This window comes from Lepisosteus oculatus, chromosome 17 (genome assembly GCF_040954835.1).
Source record: "Lepisosteus oculatus isolate fLepOcu1 chromosome 17, fLepOcu1.hap2, whole genome shotgun sequence".
NCBI lineage: Eukaryota > Metazoa > Chordata > Actinopteri > Semionotiformes > Lepisosteidae > Lepisosteus > Lepisosteus oculatus.
Genome location: NC_090712.1, coordinates 20,128,729 through 20,147,556, shown reverse-complemented (window position 1 = coordinate 20,147,556; position 18,828 = coordinate 20,128,729). Strand labels below are relative to the sequence as shown.

The window sequence follows — 18,828 nt, the reverse complement described above, 5'->3', positions numbered from 1 at the left end:
TTAATGATTGTTCTGCATTTCAGAATGTACATGTAATACAGATTAGCAAACAGTACAGTACTGTACATGCAGCTAAATGGGAAGCCATTTCCTTTGCCTCAGATTCTACCACACACATTTCTTTTCTTATTAAGTCAACAATTGGAATTCTTCCTTGCATATTTAAAAAGTGGAAGCTTTTAGATTATGCAAATAAAATAATAAAATCATTCTGTGTATGTCATTGTTCTGTCACACACATTTAACAAAACTCCTAAATCTGCTAAAAGCGGAGACATGCTCAGTATCCCTTGTGTATAATCAGGCCCTCAGTGCATAAAAACAAGGGAAAAACTGTCATTCAAACAGATCTGATAAGCAATGAAATTACAGCAGTCGTCAGCTCCAGCCTAACAAGATTAGAAAGGGTGAGACACAAAAAGTATTTTTTCCATAATGAGTTTTTGCAGTGTTTAAATAAATAAACATTCCTTTAGAGTTTGAAAAAATGAAGTGTCATAATAATCAGTGTACACGGCTCACACAGGTCAGAATACAGAAGTAAAGATGATGTCACGCCCAGTACACCTAGAGGGCGCTCTACTTCTCTCCTGTCCCTAGTTCCCCGTGATAATTCATGTTTTTCTGGTGTGTCTTGTTGTGAAGCCTATTTACTTCCTGCTTCTGCTCTGCTCCTCGTTCAGCATTGAGGTTCAGATGTCCTGAGACCCGCCTAGCACCAGTTCGCTCCTGTCCATGGCCTGAGAGCATAGGTTTCTATACAGCATTTCCTGAACAGCTGAGCCCGGGATAACCCCCTTCTTGCTGCTACGCATAGGGTCTTAATCACTCTCCTGCCATTCCACGGTTCGTCCCCTCCGACATCCATGACAAACATGGGAAGCAAAAAAATCCATGGTCAGAGATATTCCAGCACAGAAAGAATGCTTTCACTCTGCAGTGGCTTATGATTCTCCTTCACTACATAGAAAAACATTCTTAATTTACCCAGGGGAGTGTATTTTTTAATTAGTTCAGTTAGCAAAACCGTTTTCAAGATAATTGGATGGGATGGCTGTGTACTCCCTTGTGCTTCGCCATTATCAGTTCAGCACACAAGGCTGCGAGCAGGGCTGTGCTTACCTTCTTCTTGCTATCTGGAATCTCCATTTAGCAAACCCTGGCACAGCTCTTCATAAAACTATCTGCTTGTAGTACAGAGCATCGCCTGGCTCCATGGCTGCCTGCAAGCTAGGGATTGTATTATGTATTCCAAGATGCCACCTCTCGATTCATGTTCTACTAAGAACTGCCGCTAAGTCTACACGTGTAAGGATTAAAGGTGGGTCTGTTGTGGCTCAGACATCAAAAACCAAGAGAAATGCTTGACTGGAAGAAATTGCAAATGCACAGCCTTTTATTAGGCTACAAAAGCTTCTCATTACTATTCCTGTATGGTGCATTCTATACAGCCTTTCAGGCAGCAAAAGATGTTCATCAGAGGTGATAAAAACACCCAGAGGAGTACAAGTACTCTAATCCAGTAACCGAGAATTTATTGACCCATCCAAAGTACTCTGGTTACGCAGAGGTTATATGCACCATTCCTCTACACATTTTTGGTTACAGATGATAGATCTTGTCTCTCCAATTGTATTTGTCTTTTTACGCTTAACCATACTGCAGTGTTATGCAAGAATGGTTTTCTTTTGCTATTGAGACGGATGTGTCAATGTAATTAAGAGATAATGAAAAGAGTAATGCAATATGCCCCTTTAATGTTTTCTTTTTCCCATTGTTTTTCACTTGACTATAAACCGGCCTTTAATACAATAGGTTTTTGGCTATTGGAAAGGATAGAAAAATAATATATTAAGCTGAAAGAAATACATTAGAATTTCCAAAAGTGACAGAAAAGAATATTGCAGCAGAGGCAAAAACATATGCAGAGCATTTTTTCACTAAAACAACTGTAAAAAGTGATGTAAATAGTTTACAAGATAAGAGAGAATTAATAATAGAAGATGAAAAAGAAATAGTAAACATGCTAAATTAATATTTCATCCAAGTTTTTACTATAGAAGACATCAATGACAGTCTGTGCTGCAGAAGAAGCTCCATTAGCATTGGGTTATTTTAGCAAAACTGACACTGTGGTCCTACAGGGTCTAAGGGGGCTTTAAACTAATAAATCACCCGGGCTTGTTGGCATTTTCTCAGTTGTACTAAGGAAATGAGGGATGTTATTCATAGATTCTTAACTAGGATATTCCAGCTCTCACTTAAGATGGGAGCTGTACCCATAGATGGGGGAATTGCAAATGTAACACCAATTCATAAAAACTGGGACAAGTCTGAGCCAGGAAACTATCGTCCAGTCTTTTTTTTCTGGCAAAGCTATGGAAATCATTGTTAAAGCTTAACTAGAAAAATTCAAACAAAACAATGGTATTTTAAAAGAAAACCAACATGGATTTAGAAAGGTAAGTTCTTATTTAACTTACTTACTAGACTTGCAAAGTTATTCACACAAACAATATCATTGGGCGATTCTGAGCAACAGGAATCTAAACACCAAAGAGGTCTGAGTTATATTGGGTTTTACTGAGATTCTTCTGTGTTCTCATCATGATAATGTGGGGAAGCAATACAAAGGATATTACAGCCTTAGAAGAATTTCAAAGAATAGCAATAGTATGATCCCCAGGCTCAATGACGTGTCACCAGAAGACATGAAGGTCAAAGGAACTAATTCTCTTCAGTCTGGAACAAAGAAAAGTGGGAGCAGATTTTATACCAGTATATAACATTCTAAAGGATCAGATCAGCACAGGCATAAGATCAGTGGCACAACAAGGGCATGGGGTCACAACAGGGAACTATAAGGGAATATGTTTAGGATGGAATAGGAAGCATTTCTTTTCACAAAGAGTTGTGTGAGTAGAACCCACCTAGACACGCAGAGATCCCCAAACTCAGATTCTTCGAGAAACAGATGGATGATTTTTTTTCGATTCACTTACCTAATGTAGGAGCAGAATGACTTCAATGACCTCTCATCTGTTGCATTTCTCATGTTCTTGTGTGGGTCCTATATTCTTTCCTATTGCTAAAATAATGGCAGCTAGTAAATCAAGCTTCAGAGGACGTTCGCTGTAGATGATTGAGGAACGAATCGGTAAAAGGGGGGGTGAGTGAGGTTAAAAAATATCTACAATAAAAGAAGGGCTTATCAATGCTACACCTGTTACTACTTGACCTTGTCAAACACTAAGGTAGGATAAGTAATTATATTCTACAATGAAAATATTCACACAGAATATTGGGAACATGAGACATTAATGCATGAAGTGAAATCATTTCAGACACACACTGAGATGTGTATCTGAAAAGATCTGCATAAGCATAGAAATTATTGAAACAATATCAAACTTCGTTAGCATCGATTTAGTCATTGAACATACACTGTGTTTATGAGTATAAAATTAGATCTTAATACAACACATGAATCACTGGATAAATATTAAGCTTGCTTTTTTTTGTAAAATAATGTCATCTGTGCAACAGTACTTTGATGTTGCAGTCATAAAGCACCCACTGTAATAAATGTGGATGCATCTGAAACATTGGCAGGCTGCAGGATTTTGGCATTTAATTTCAATATCTCTTGAGCTCTGTGTTTTCTTTGTAACTGGCAAAGACCTGTATTTGTCAGCAGGATTATCTGAGCAAGGCTGTGAAACATTGCAATGCAATGCCAGAATTATTTTGTAGATGCTGTTACTTTTTTAAGTTCATATTCATGTGAAACATTTTAAGTAATCCAGAAAATAGCTTTTTAAGCTACTGTTCCCATCTCCAAGTTAGGCAAGCTGTCCAAACTGTTCAAATGAAGCACAATATCCCAGCGAGATGACAATCCAAATAAGGAATTTAAAGTCTAATGAGGAATTTAGTCAGTTTATATAACATCATAAGAGCTGAATTACTGCTGCCCTCTCAAAGTGAAAACTGGAATGAGCTAAAATCAAAACCACAATAAAATAAGAATTGCAGCTTCATTCCTATTCACCCTTGGTCATGCCAAAGGCACCTCATTTACCTATTACTTTCCTAGGTCATCTTTTCACCAGTGCAGATTCCAGACTCCAGAGACATACCAATTTTACTATGAAAGCAGAGTGTCTTTACATTTGATCAAAACAAACATTCAGAATTTTTGTAACATACTTGAGTGATTAATTACTAACATTCTCCATAAGTTCATTTCATGTACGGTAGTACTCTGTGATGTCTTGGCTTATTGATATTAAATCAATTTGTATTAAGATTGTACAGGATTCATAGATCCTATAGAATCTTGCTTTCCACATTAATTGTCCTGAGATTACAAGGTGATTCAAATGGTTTAAAAACAGAAGCTGAATCTAACCAACAGAAAGCGAAGTGATATTTTGAAATCCTACTGCAGGTTGTGCGAGGGCTCCATACTTCTCACCCGTAGGCCAGAGAGGTCAAAAGAGATACTCCCAGTACTCATTGCTGCATGCAGACTACAGCCTGTGTTTTGTTTTTCACTTTAAACAGAAAAATATCTTTCAGGTCTCAAGTGAGCATGAAATCAAAGAGACTGCAAGCAAAGGGCGTCTCATTTGAACATTGATCATGAAAGGACTAATCTGGATATTGTCATTCTGTCCCAGAGCCCGCCGAAGCTTAGAGGATTGTTGTCTGTGACTGAGAATGCTACTGCAAGGACAAAAGGACTTCCACCAGGAGCACAGCAGTCCTGATAAAACAGTGTTTACACAGCCAGGCAGTCCAGCCAGTAGCAAATCCTCAGAGCAGAGGGGCAGCTGTGTGATGGAGATATCACCCAGGAGGCGTTACTCCAGGGAGCCAGGCACTGCCAATCTAGCAGGGGCCGACAAAACGCATTTACACTCAGACCCGCATCCAGGTAACATTCAGGACACAAACTGGGGAGCGGTGGGGAGGTTCGGGCTCCCAGAATTGTTTGGCAGACAGGTAGTGACAAGAAATCACAAGAATTCCAGCCTAGAAATCTTAGCAAACCGTGATGCCAAACCGTGCGTGAAATACTGTCAGGGAAAGGCACAGTAGTTCGTGTTACTGCAGTTTTCTTTCTGTTTCGTACTTAAATTAATGTTTTTGTTTAAAAATGTTCTGTTTTACAACAAACCAGCAAATCATAGAGAGGGATACTCTATCGTCTCCAAAAGTATTTTTTTCCTCTCATTTATTCACCCATCAACACTATTTAGCTTTAATATTAAAGCTATGAAGAACACAAGGCTTTCTATTTTATTTCTTACAAAACCCTTGAATTGAATATTTCAAAGAGTGACATTGGCCTAAAGTAAAAAATTGAATTGCAAGATGTATTTTAAAGGCAAATTAGAGTCTTGATATGTTTTGTTGCCTTTTTGGTTATCTGAAGTCTAAAAACCGTTCCTAGAAAACTTGTTGCTGATTATTTGAGGTGTGCTCAGGGCTATGAGCAGCCAAAGCAACTGCTCAGAGTACAGAGTAGCTCATGTGGCCCTGCTATTTCCTTTCATTATTATACACTTGAATAGAACTTGTCTATTTTAGCATTTCGCTCATTTCAAACACTATATATTTTCTTAAGGGTCTGGAAATACAGTGTAAGACGTGTAGTTTAACACCTTGCTGTAACTAACCCCCAGAGCCAACTTCCTCCTGGAATTTTCTCTCCTTAAACATTCTGTTACATCTCTGCAGCAGGACATAGCAGAAGCCCCCGGTTCAGGTCTTACATTGAAGCTAGCCGCCTTGGCATTGAGTGTAAACAATCATTTTTTTCACATATTGTGTCCACTCAGCAGACAAAAATATACAGAAAACAGCAAAAATAACAGCAGGCAACATTTTTTACTGTCTTCAAAGATAATTTTTTTTAAGTTTTGTCTACTAGCTTGGATAAAAAATTGGGACAAACAATTGATTTGAAAAAAATCTACATAGTTTTCTGTGAAGATTGGATCTGGAATGAAAAAAAAAATTAAAACAAGTATTGAAAGCCAATAAGATTACTGTACTGTATGTAAAAACTATTTTACAATTGCTATAAAAAGCCATTAGACACTGCTAGAGAACCCTGTTCTGCTGTTATGCATTGAAAAAAACTCTAGAGTGGCCTTCAGGTGTGAAAAAATTACCACTGGTAAGAATCTGATTGATTACCACCTGCCGTGTCGATAATTGACAGCAGGATTACAGCCAGAACAGAGCCAGAGGCTCCCAGAGGAAGTCCCATCCCCTATGGGCTCTGAATGGTTGAAATTATAATGATTGACAGTATTTTTCACCAATCAAAACAGCTTTTCGAGGCGGTCCGTTTCAAAGTTCAGTTCCTATAGCCCATACCTCTCGGTTTCCTCCAGGTCTGGAGATGAGTAAGGTTGGTGTTTTGAGGATATATTTCTGGTCCTGCGGATGCCCCGAACAAGGTAAAATCATGGGATATATAGTTTTGCTGGCTTTTGTTTTTTTCGGTCATGTTTTGCTGGGTTATTGATTACTTATCGATGCACTTTGGAAGTTTGCTGAAGTGCGTCAACAGATAAAGTGTTATTGTGATCGATTGCCTCGGTGTGTGTCGGTTCTGAAAACGGTTGTTTATTTTCGATAAATATAAGATTTTTCTGTGAAGATTTTGGGGTTTTGTTTGTGAAATATTATGAAATCTGACGTGTGTCTTAAGTAAATATTGACTTGGTCCCTCGGGCGGTTCCGGGGGACAGCTTGGGGTAGGTAATCCCAAAGTTACCCGAGGCAAACGTCCATCTTTGTGTTGATTTGTTGCATCATGAAAGCTACAGATTCAGACAGGACTTAAAGAAGCATTAGGAAATAGTCTTTAAAATCCTTATTTGAATTGTCAATATCAGAGGGGTGTTGAGATTCATTTGTTGTGGGGGGGGAGAACTAAAAGGGCGTTCCCAGGGCGTTTCTCGAAAAGAGTGGGGGTGTAACCCGGCGTCCTGGCCAAATTCCCCATTGGCCCTTACAGTACCAATCATGGCCTCCTAATAACCCCCCTCTCTGAACTGGCTACATTACTTCGTTCTGCGTTCTGGCGCACTATGGCTGCCGTCGCATCATCCAGGTGGATGTAAAGCGCTTTGAGTGGAGTGTCCAGAAAAGCGCTCTATAAGTGTAAGCAATTATTATTATAATTATTATTATAAAAGGTTTCCTAAGTCTGATTCCCAGTCTGCAGGCGATAGCAGTTACCATATCTTACCTGTCTGAGTGTGCAGGTAAACATTAATTATGGAAACCAGGTGCAGAAAACTGGCTGCCACTTGTGATTTTGAAACCAGTGCTAGCCTGCCTGTCTGTTGTGATTTCACTCAAGTCCCACCTGAGATCAGGTGGCTTCTACAATGGTGGTCTGGTGTGATAGTGGTGTGGTGATATCTGAGCACACCACTGTCGCACCGGACCACCATTGTAGAAATAATGATGGCTTATTTCTATAACTAAAAGCAAGGTTTCTGGTTGATCTCCTCTTATAGTGGCATAGGACCCACGAACAGCAACTCGTGCAGCAGGAACTAATCACAAACCTGCGCAAGGATGCTCATGTTTAGGCATGCTCCTCCCAACGCCTGACTAACCCATCCCTTGAAATTGGCCTGGCATTGAAATTACCTAGATGGGCAGACGGTTAACCCAACACCCCAGCTCGGCTATGCCAGTCTCCTTGTCACCTGTTTACAGAAGAATACACGAGCAGCCCAGGGACATGTGCAATACAGCCAGAATATTGTATCAGGATAAACCTACAGAAAGGGCAGCCAATGAGGTCTCCTTAATGTAGCATGTGCAGAAATGGATGCAATCAATAACCAAGTAGACTAGTAGACCATAAAATGTAGGCTTCCCTGTTGATACTGATGAGGTGTATCATGGTCCCAGATTGGGCCTAATATTCACAGTAACGTTTTTCTAGATTAGAAACTGCTGGCTTCTCTAGAAACATCAATGTGCTCATAAAGTCCAGCCTCCAAGGCTAGAATGATGCAAAGGCATTCTCTTGATGTGCAGATCTCAGTAGATCCTTTTCATGTTCTTCTTTCTTGATTTTCACTAGGCCTGATATGGAACAGGCTGGATCACTGCATCACCTGTGTCTGATCCATATTCTCAGCAATGAGGAGCTAGTGCTTATGTCACAGTCACAGTCAGCCATGCATCATCAATTTATCCAAATGACACCAAAAACATTCAATCTGAAAATTGAAAACTGAAAAACTGAAAATCCATCTACTTTATTTGTCTATTAACAAACAGGAATAAAACATAGGCTCTGCGCCAAGTATCAGAATTATGTCATGTCTCTGCAAGTTTCCTAGTTTATACTGAAGGGCTTTAGCACCAAAAGCATGACAAATCAAACACTAATTTATAGCATAAAGAGGAAATCTTGAAGCCCAGGCTTCTGTCTATAGTGTGTCGTGGCTTCATCTTGGTAAAACTCCCCATTACTTAAACTATTTTTTTATTAATAGGCCACTGTTCTTCTTCTCGCACTAATAATATTTTTATCCCAAGTATTTTATGGGGTCTTTCCTACAAGCCTTTCAAATCTTTGTGATAAAAATCAGAAAAAGACAAGAAAAAATGTGCCTAGTGAGTTAAGCCATACTTCCAGATAAAATTAAGATCTGGGTGGATCCTCAGGGACTCCAGTCATAGATCTTTGGTTTAAGACCTCGGAACACTAGTGGAATGGGATGCAGGTGTTCAAGGGTAATTAGATAAAGATATCGCTTAAGAAAATCCTTCCCTTATGGCAGTCAAGATTAATCTGAAGCTCATGGGGGGATGGAATAATTAAAACATTAACTATTAACCCAACCTCAGTATTAAAAATGTTTTTTTTTTAAGTTTAATTGAAATTCACAGCCCTGTGCTTCTTATAACATAATCACTTCTCAAAATATGCTGGAATAACTTTTTAAGACTTTTCAAGAATTTATGAATGAAATGGGTAAATAAAAACTACGTAAACTAAGCTTTGTTTCATTGTTATATTTTGACACCCTTGCTTTTTGTTTACATATTAAAGGCTTCTTAATCTACTGAAATCAAATTGCTTAGTTGGTAAGTCTTTTATAAAGCTATGCATTTTCCCCTTGGCATTTCACGAGGCTTGACTTACACAATTACAGTGAATAAACAAATTGAATTATTTGCCCTAATGCATACTCTGATGTGCTTTCTGGTATGTTTCTGTTTTGAAGATTCTGCACTTACAGTACATGGCTCCACCTGAGTGGCTCTTGAGCCGACGGTTATATTTTTAGACTGCTCAGTTGAGGAAAGAGCATTTCTTTCTTCAGGTCTGCCGCAACTACCCATACATTAAGGCTCCTTTTGCCTTAACAATTGAACTCTTTATGTTTAACAGCTTGTTGTGGTGACCACTATTGTCTTAATATTGGCAGAATTCAAGGTCTACATTGGGCAGGAGGTCAATGTAAGAGTGCTAGTTTCCTCATTATAGATCATATATCATTACAGTGAAATCGTCCCCTGCGCAGCCCTGTTAAAAACAGCACGATGTATACTTTTCATTTAAGACTACAGGGTGAATTTGACATTTCCAATGGCAGGAAGAATTATTATAATGTCATTCTTTTATTTTTCTTTTTTTTAGTTTAATTAAATAAGGCATGCCTTATCTTTTACAGCACAGTTTGGAATAAGACCCATCTATTTTAAATTTACTGCATTAATGGAACAATTTCAAAACAAAGGGAGATAAAAAAAATGTAACCTCTTTATTTTCTTCTGTCAGTGTACTTTTCTTTTTGATGGTTTTTTTTTTTCCTAGAGGCTTCAAGCTTTCTGTTTCTTATCTTGATGCAGTCATTTAGAGAAGCAGCACTAATTCAAGTCTCAAGACATAAGTATTGAAATATGGTGGTGACGTTCTTCATGGGGCTTTATTTGTAAATAGTTGTGTGTTCCAGTTACCCTTTCTCCTGCTCTGACCCCTGTCGGGACCTGAAGGCTCATGGAAAGAACCTGTTGAATGAGTCACAGCTTCACACAGAGGGAGTGAAGTTCCATGAGAGAAAGGAACTGATGTTAGGCTCTGCTTGTGACTGGTCACTCTGCTGGGTTATTTCTGAGACTTTAAAGACCAGCCAGGGTAAAATGCAACAGACTTTATATCACCCTGCAACTCACAGCTGGCAACCCACTGAGAGCTGGTGTGTGGGGAGCGTAATGGTGCACTCTGGCTGCTGTCGCATCATCCAGGTGGGGCTGCACACTGGTGGTGGTGGGGATCCCCATGACCTGTAAAGTACTTTGAGTGGAGTGTCCAGAAAAATGCTGGCAGCATTGCGTTATTCTCAGCAGGGACTGGGAAGCAATGGAATACTGATGAGGAAGGTACTGTAGATAGAACAAAGTACTATAAAATATTAGAGGAAAAGTTTCACATTTAAGTAAGAACATGATGCAAAGCAGAGTGCAAGGCAAAAGCTACACTGAGTGGTCGATTCAAAATTCCGTCTTCAGTCCTACTGAGAAACTGTAGGAAGATAAGCTATTCTCAAACAACTAGAAACACCTGGAGCAAAACTGACAAGAGGAATGGGCGTAAAGTGCACCATCCTGTTGTGCAAAAGTTGCAGAAGACTTATCCAAAGAGGCTTGGAGCTGTAACTGTTGCCAAAGGTGCTTCTTCCAAATGTTGAGTTCAAGGGTCTGAATATGTATGCAAATTATTTTATTGTTTTTGTTGACATTAACTGTCACTCATTTTGCTCTTTGAAATCTTTGGTTTTAGCATTTGTGTTTTTAATAAAATATGAAGTTTAATGAAATGTACATGCATCATTTTGTAATTTCATAAAATGCAACACCATTGGAAGGGTCTGAATATTTTAGTAAGGTACTGTATAACCAGGTTGCTTAGTTTATTTCAAAAGATCTCATTGCACTAGGCATCAAGTCTTCTATATACTGTAAATGGTCTACATGAAGCCAAAAAGTCAGTGTTGTCTAAAGTTTTCTAAAAGCAAATGTTTCCAATAAATTAAAGGAAGGTAAAAACATTCACCCTCTTGTACAATCTGCTCAAAATAAAGAACTGGAAAGTAAAAAAAAAAACAACAACACATTCTAATATGACTCAGTGTTAATAAATGTGCAATATTTGTTTTCAGTCTACACATTTCAACAGACCATAATCTACAATATTTTGTTCTTATTAAATCTTTCACTCTCATGAACATGAGGACAATTTGATTCCTTCAAACTGACAGATGTAGAGCACTTAAATTCTTAACTTACTAGCACACAGCAATGGCTTTTTTTGCCAAATAAATGAAAACGTACACAAGAATAAAATAGATTAAGATGACCATTACTAGCAGAATGATAGTCTAATCATGCCCAGAACAAGAAAGGAATAAAAGAAGGAAAAAGAAAAGCTAAAGATTTCATTTGTTCTGCTGCTATTTCTGCATGTTTTGTCAGTTAATATTTCAATTAAAATTCATTTCATGCCCTGCCGTGTATCTTACAATGCAGAACCATAAATGTAAATGATGTACTATAGACTCAGGACAGCCACCCTATCATCAGAGAGCTGTTGATTGTATCAATCCATAGTTGGGATCAGGCTACAGCTTGACTGCTGGCAACTAGCAGTGGCATTTTAGGGTAACTATAAAATATCAAGGGTGGGAGGGGGGCTATAGTTTTCCTCCCTGTTAAAATTAAAGTTTATAAAAATCTAGACTCTAAGCAAGAGCAAAATTTCTAATGTAGTGAAAATTATTCACTGCATTGCTTTCACTTCACTGCCCAATACTCATCCGCAGATATGGGATGTCCTCTAGCATTTAAAAGCAAAAAGAGATGCTTTTAAAATTAGCTTTTCATTTCTTCCGTACCTTTACACATAATTGAGAAGTGTGTTTAATTTTTGTATTTCTGGATGAAGTTTATATTCTTGCTTTTCATTTGTTTTTAAGCAAATGTCATTGTTGTAATGTTTAACATGTCATGACAGTATGGCTGTAGGTGAGGCTTATGCAGACTGAATCAGTGAAAAGCTAATGAAATGCGTGAGGGTCACATGTCTGTCAGGCTGCTAATGAGCCATGCTTGAAAGAAATAATGGAGAGTTTACATAGAGCTCCAGGAAGCCATTTTCCAATTTTATAACCAGCAGGGTTTTAACATCTCTTGCAGCCTTCGCTAATTTCATCCCAGAAAAGACTTTGATGCTAAACGGCACTTTTGTTCTTCTAAAGCCAATGACAGGGGCTTTATCCTTCAATGTTAATCAATGGCAGAAAGTTTTCAAGATCATGTAGAATTTCTTGTGGTTGCAAAGCAGAAGAAAAATTAGCATAACCACTCTTGAAGTCTGATTTGCACATTGCTCTTCATCGAGGCAGGAGTTTGGGGAAAAATTATTTCAGGAAACTTACAATGACAGACGCACTCGGGCCTGGCAGGAGGTTAAAAAGCTTTTGGATCATGCAGACCACAGTTGCAGAGATCCAGAGATCACACTTGGACCTCCCCTCAATAATTTGGTCGTATACAACAATTAGCATATTGTTCTAAACTTCTGCAAAAGGTTTTTGTGCCATTCCTGATTGATTGATTGATAGAACCTCTTGACAAGAGGGGCATATTAAAGCAATCATTTTCAAAGAAACAAACTCTATAGTGTATATACTGTACAGTAAAACAATGGATGGATATTAATTCCTGTCTTTGCTCATATTGGTGGAATGAAGGCATTCTCCTGATAAGTAAGGAACATTGGATCTTTTTTTTATTTTCTTCAATTTTCACAAGGCTTGACATTCAACATTCAAATCACCTCATCACCTGTTTCCAAACAACTCTCTAAGTTAAGTGATTTATTGTTTATGCAACAGTCACTTTAGATGATAATGGTCAATCGTCACAGATCACAAATGATGCTAAAAATAATTAATCCATAACCAAAATCTGTAAATAGACTGACTTCCTCATCAAATAAATACCCTCTCCCATTTGGCAGGCAATGCACGTGTAGTTTAAGGTATTCCACACACGTATTCAGTGAGGATTCTAAATATTTTTAAATAAGGAGTAAGTGTAAATAAATATATTACAGTTTCCTAAGCATAGACAGTTAGTCTGTGAAAAACTGTTTACTATCAGGAATGAAGGTTTTAACAAATGTTTATTCATTTTAATAGAAGGCTTATTTACACAAGTCAAATGTAAGAAATCAGGATACTGTCTTCAAATAAAAAAAATAATGTGGAAAAGTTACAATTTACACAGAAGCAGGTCTAATTAAACTTTTTTCCCCAGACAGTTTCATTTTATTTGGTAGTTTTCTGTAATAGTGTGAGAGACTATAATCAAATCTTCGGTGTTTTGGGCCAACATTTGCACATAGTGGCCATCAGTAATGGTCTGTATCTGAAGCCAGAACAGCTTTTCACAAAATGCCTACTGAAAAAAAGTAAAAGCATTCTTTGGTGGGAAAAAGTATTTTTGCCTCCTTCTTGAAGTGTCTAATGATGTATTATCCTGATTTCAGTGATTCAAGTATGATGGCTTCAGACAGCTATTTCTCATAGTTAAACAAACTCCTGTCTCAAGCACTGTCTGTAACAATGAGAATAACATCACATTGCACAGTTAAAGACTGTGATATTGAAAATGACATGAAACTCTTCCCAGACTTATTAGCTACTGTCTTGTATCCCTTATGAATCGGTGACAAAGAAAGCTTTCTAGTCCAGGATCTAACCCAAGATCTGTGAGGAAACAATGCTAAATACCACCACACCAATCCACCCAATGTTAAACAAAATATTTAATCTTTTTTACATAATTCTTTACACCTCAGAAGTAAATCCAAACCACACATGAACCAATGCAAAGGAAATGTAATCCTGTCCCTCTCATTTGTACTTGTCAAATGATGACACTCAAAATGTGTCCAAAGTGGAATTTAACTGAAGTCAGCACTCTGACTTAAAATTGACATGTTTGTCTTTGAGGCTTAATCTGAAAATGTAATTAGTGTGAAGATAATGTCATGTCATTAGCCAAACCGCTTTAGACCATACTGTGTCGTGGGAAGCCAGAGTCTACCCAGCAAGCAAAAGGCGCAGGGCGGGGTACACCCTGGACAGGACGCCAGTCCTTCGAAGGGCAAGTGCAAGCCAATCATACTGTACATGGGGACGATTAAAGCCATGGTAAAGGACGAGGGGGGAAATTTGACCCAGACACCGGGATAACTCCCTAATCTTAACGAGAAATGCCCGGGGCTCAGTCTAAAGTAATATGGATAAATTCTCTAAAGCTAAAATCCCAAGATTACAGACTTTTGGGTGAAGTTAGTTAGCATCTGAAACTTTTAAGAGATTTGTTACATTTTAATTTGTGGGACTATTGGCTAACAATACTAAGCAGTTTGGTCTCCCTCTCCATGAGACTGTCATATCATTTTATATATTTAGTCTGCATTCACATTTTCTCCTAACATCAGCATAGCACCTCCAAAATAGACCTTTAAAATTAGCTGCACACCTGAAGATACCTTCATAACAGCAACTGTTTACATGACTAATTCAACTTTAAAATCTTGTATTTTGATAGCTGACAGAGATTCAATATTCAGTTTATCAGTCATCAGAAACAAGACAGTTTTGTTCTCTACTTACACTGTGAGTGCTACTGAGATTGCTTTGCATGACCAACGCCATTAATTACAAATTGTTATGCTAATAATCTAAATATTTAATCAGCTCAATTGATATAACGGTGAACAGATCATCCAGACTTTTTTTGTAACTTCATCTTCTCAACACCAGACAATCGGTTAGGGTTAGGGTTAAAAGTGTGCCATAAGTCTGCCTCATCTCGTGAAAAAAGATAGTGTCGAAGAGAGAGACTAAAATTGTCAGGTTTTTTCCTCTTCACCTGCGTGGTTCAGGTACACAGTCGTCCCACATGAGATTTTGAGAGCAGAACAATGTCAGCAGAACAAAAATTGCTCCACTTGTTCTTTTATAACAGACAAGACATCTTTCACACAGCAATCCCAGGAATACCTTACTGGTGGACACTCCTTCCACCAGATTTCCCCAGATACCAGTAGACGGTACCCAGCACTGAGGGGTTTAGGCTTGTATGTCCAGATACAGATCCAAATAAAACAAATCAGCCATTTCTATAGATGCATGTTTACAGACAAAAGCTCATTAAAGCTTAAGATCTGGGAAAACTTCCAGTGTGCAAATGAGTAGCTCAAGCACAGATCGGAGCCTGATGGAAACCTCCTGGCAAAGGTTCCGTCTCAATCATTCTAACGTTGGCGAGATCTGCTCAAGTGTCATAATTGAGCTTTCTGATCTTATACTGCCTGAAAGTGCTAGCTGCTAATTCCCGTTAATGTACAAAATCTAAGCCCTTGCATTGTCTTCTGGAACAGATGCAAATACAGGTAACCAACACCCTTCCAAGATGTGTAATTTGCAGCTGTTAAACAGATGGTAGCTGTTAGGGCTTAAATGATCAATCCACCCACACTGAGCATCTAGGAAAACTTTGTTGTGGAGAAGTGTAAATGGATTTTGTTCTGAAAAAGTTCATAAATGTATTTTTAGATATAATCAATAATGTCATGTCCATTCAGATATTTATTTCTCCCTGTGACTCTCAAATTAACTAACAAAATAAAACCCCTTTAAATGTCAGCAAAATCATATTATGCAGTTAAATGTCACCCAGCAGTTGTTTGCCCAAGGCACACATTTTCCAAAATTCCCTCTGATCAGATATTGTCTGGATAGGAGTTTGGTATTACTGTAATCCCAAAGCTTCCATTTCATAAAAGAAAATGTGCGCCTGGGAGAAGAAAGCACAGGTGAGAGCAGGCAGGCAGAACTTATGACTGTTTTCAAGCTTTTTGCCTGTCCCAGTCCAATATCTTGCTTTCCCCAGATTTCCTCTTGGCAGTCTTCGCTGTGCTCTGTAATCAGCCCGCTTTGTCGCCAAGGAGTCAGGTCCTCTCCGTGGTGATTGAACAGGGCCCTGATCAAATCAAAACCTTAGCCTGCCTGCAGTTACAGTTACTCAGTACTTCGTGGCAGTTTTTTTTTTCTTTTTTGAGCAATGTTCTTCAACTCTGGTCCTGGACCAAAGAGGAGAGCTTCCATCATCATCAGTCTTGTTGTGGTTGAAAGCTTCCACAGATCTTTATCGTTCTGATGTGGGAGTTAACAGAGCTGTTCCGCTGTTCCGAGTTCTTATTCCCATTTTCCATGAGGCCTTCCGATTTTGTCTTATGTTGTCATTTGGGATCCTATTCAGAAACATCTTTCTCAGTTTTGATCCACTGGCTGTGTGTCCACAGTCCACTTCCATTTTCACTTATCTTCATGGTTGCTCTCTAGTGCATTAATTTATTTCTTCTACTGTATTACATATTCTGTACATTTTTTCCAGTTTGTAGGCTTTCTATGATATGTGCTACTTGTAGTTTCTAAATCAGTTGTGCATTCAAAGTTTGAGGAACTAAGTGTTAATTAAAAAACTTCCTCTGGAGGTGCAAATATTGTTGTAGTTTCAGTTTTTATTTTGGGATTGTATTTACACTCCCAAAAACTCTTTATCCAATTTTGATTCTTCTTTTTACTTCAGTCATTTGGTTATTTGATGACACTGAATATCCCACACACATCCTTTGTGACCTGCTAAGCCTTAGGTATATGGGCTTTAATCTTCATTGAGGGAAAAAAATGCTATATTTCATACAGTAGCTGCTTTAACCTCTTAACACCATTGACCTATTTAAACCACCATTTTCCCTGTTCCTAAAAAACCCAGAGTCAGCTGCCTAAATGACTACCGCCCTGTTGCACTCACATCAGTTATCATGAAGTGCTTCGAGCGGCTGGTCAAAGCATATATCATCTCCTCACTGCCTGACACTCTAGACACACTGCAATTTGCATACCGCCAGAACAGGTCAAGAGAAGATGCTATTGCCACTGCCCTCCATACTGCCCTCTCACACCTGGATAAGAAAGGAACATATGTGAGAATGCTGTTTGTTGATTACAGCTCAGCATTCAATACCATAGTGCCCTCAAAGCTCGTCATCAAGCTCCAGGACCTGGGACTGAACACCTCCCTCTGTAACTGGATCCTGGACTTCTTGACGGAACGTCCGCAGGTGGTGAAGGTGGGCACCAACATATCCTCTACCCTGACTCCAAACACTGGAGCCCCCCAAGGCTGTGTGCTTAGCCCTCTCCTCTACTCCTTATTTACCCATGACTGTGTCACCAGGCATCACTCAAACTCCATCATCAAGTTTGCGGACGGTACAACAGTCATTGGCCTGATCACAGATGGTGATGAGTCTGCATACAGGGAGGAGGTTGAAACCCTGGCAGTATGGTGCCAGGAGAATAACCTCTCTGTGAACATCAGTATTACTAAGGAGATGATTGTGGACTATAGGAAACATCAGGGTGGAGACCACACAGCTATTCACATCAATGGGACTGCAGTGGAGAGGGTCAGCAACTTTAAGTTCCTGGGAGTTAACATCTCAGAGGATTTAACCTGGACCCACCAGACCAACACCGTGGTCAAGACAGCACGGCAGTGCCTGTTCTTTCTTCGCAGGCTAAAGAAGTTCGGCATGCCATCACTTATCCAGGCCAACTTCCAGGTGCACTATTGAGAGCATCCTGACTGGTTGCATCCCTGCCTGGTATGGGAGCTGCTCCGCACGGGATCGCAAAGTATTGCAGAGGGTGGTGAAGTCAGCGCAGCTTATCACCAGCTGTGAGCTACCAAGCATCCAGGATGTCTACTCAGCTAGATGTCTGAAGAAGGCCAGGTCCATTCTCAAGGACCGCAGTCATCCCAGTCACAAACTGTTTTCCCTCCTACCGTCCAGTAAAAGGTACCAAAGCATTCGGTCCAAGTCCAACAGACTACGGAACAGCTTCTACCTCCAGGCAATAAGACTGCTAAAAAGACAACCTGCAGCTCCTTTAGCAAATCACCTGTAATGGCTACATGGACACACAATTCTCACTATATTCGGCATAACTGCACTACATGTATATATTGCATACACCATGGACACATAACAGCTCTACTCACATTGAGTTTTATTCAATTTAAAAAATGTAACCTAATTTTTGTGATTTTTTTTGTGTTTTTGTTAATTGTTGTAATTTTTGTGAGCTCGCAGAAAAAGACATTTCATTGCCAGCAACTACTGCTGCACGCCGCATTGTTGTGCATTCGATAAATAAACTTTGATTGATTGAGTGTATGAAATTGGCTTTATTTCATTTATTGACCTGTTCTGACAAAGATAATGGTTATGACAGATGCTGTTGTGTTTCTAATATGTCATGCTTTTTGAAGATCTTCTTTACAACAGCTAATATTTCTTATAATGTGCTGTACTTAAAATTAGAGGTGGCAATTTTTTGAGGGGAACCCTCTTTAAGAGGACAAGAAGCCCAGGATTAAAACTTTACTTGCATAAGATCTAAGAAATGGGTCTGATCAAGCAAATGAGCAGTGTAATTATTCAATTAAGACCTGAGGAGGAAGATAATCCTGGTAACAGTCTGGCTGGTGAGGACTAGAACTGAGCAATACTGTGCTCAACGTGTTTTGCTTTCATTCAGTGGAAACCTTCCATCATGGATTGATTTTGTAATTTGTGAGCATTTAATTAATCCAGGTCCAGTAATTAAATTTTCCCCCCAGCAAAGCATC

At 38.9% G+C, this 18,828-nt stretch overlaps 1 long non-coding RNA gene across 1 annotated transcript in view; it reads left to right on the top strand.

Moving 5' to 3' along the window:
- The first annotated feature begins 6,356 nt into the window (after positions 1-6,356).
- LOC138223884 (uncharacterized) overlaps positions 6,357-18,828 on the top strand; it is a 31,251-nt gene continuing 18,779 nt past the window's right edge. The window contains exon 1 of the long non-coding RNA XR_011182278.1: positions 6,357-6,473. This is a non-coding gene — a long non-coding RNA (uncharacterized lncRNA). The remainder of the gene's footprint in view (positions 6,474-18,828) is intronic.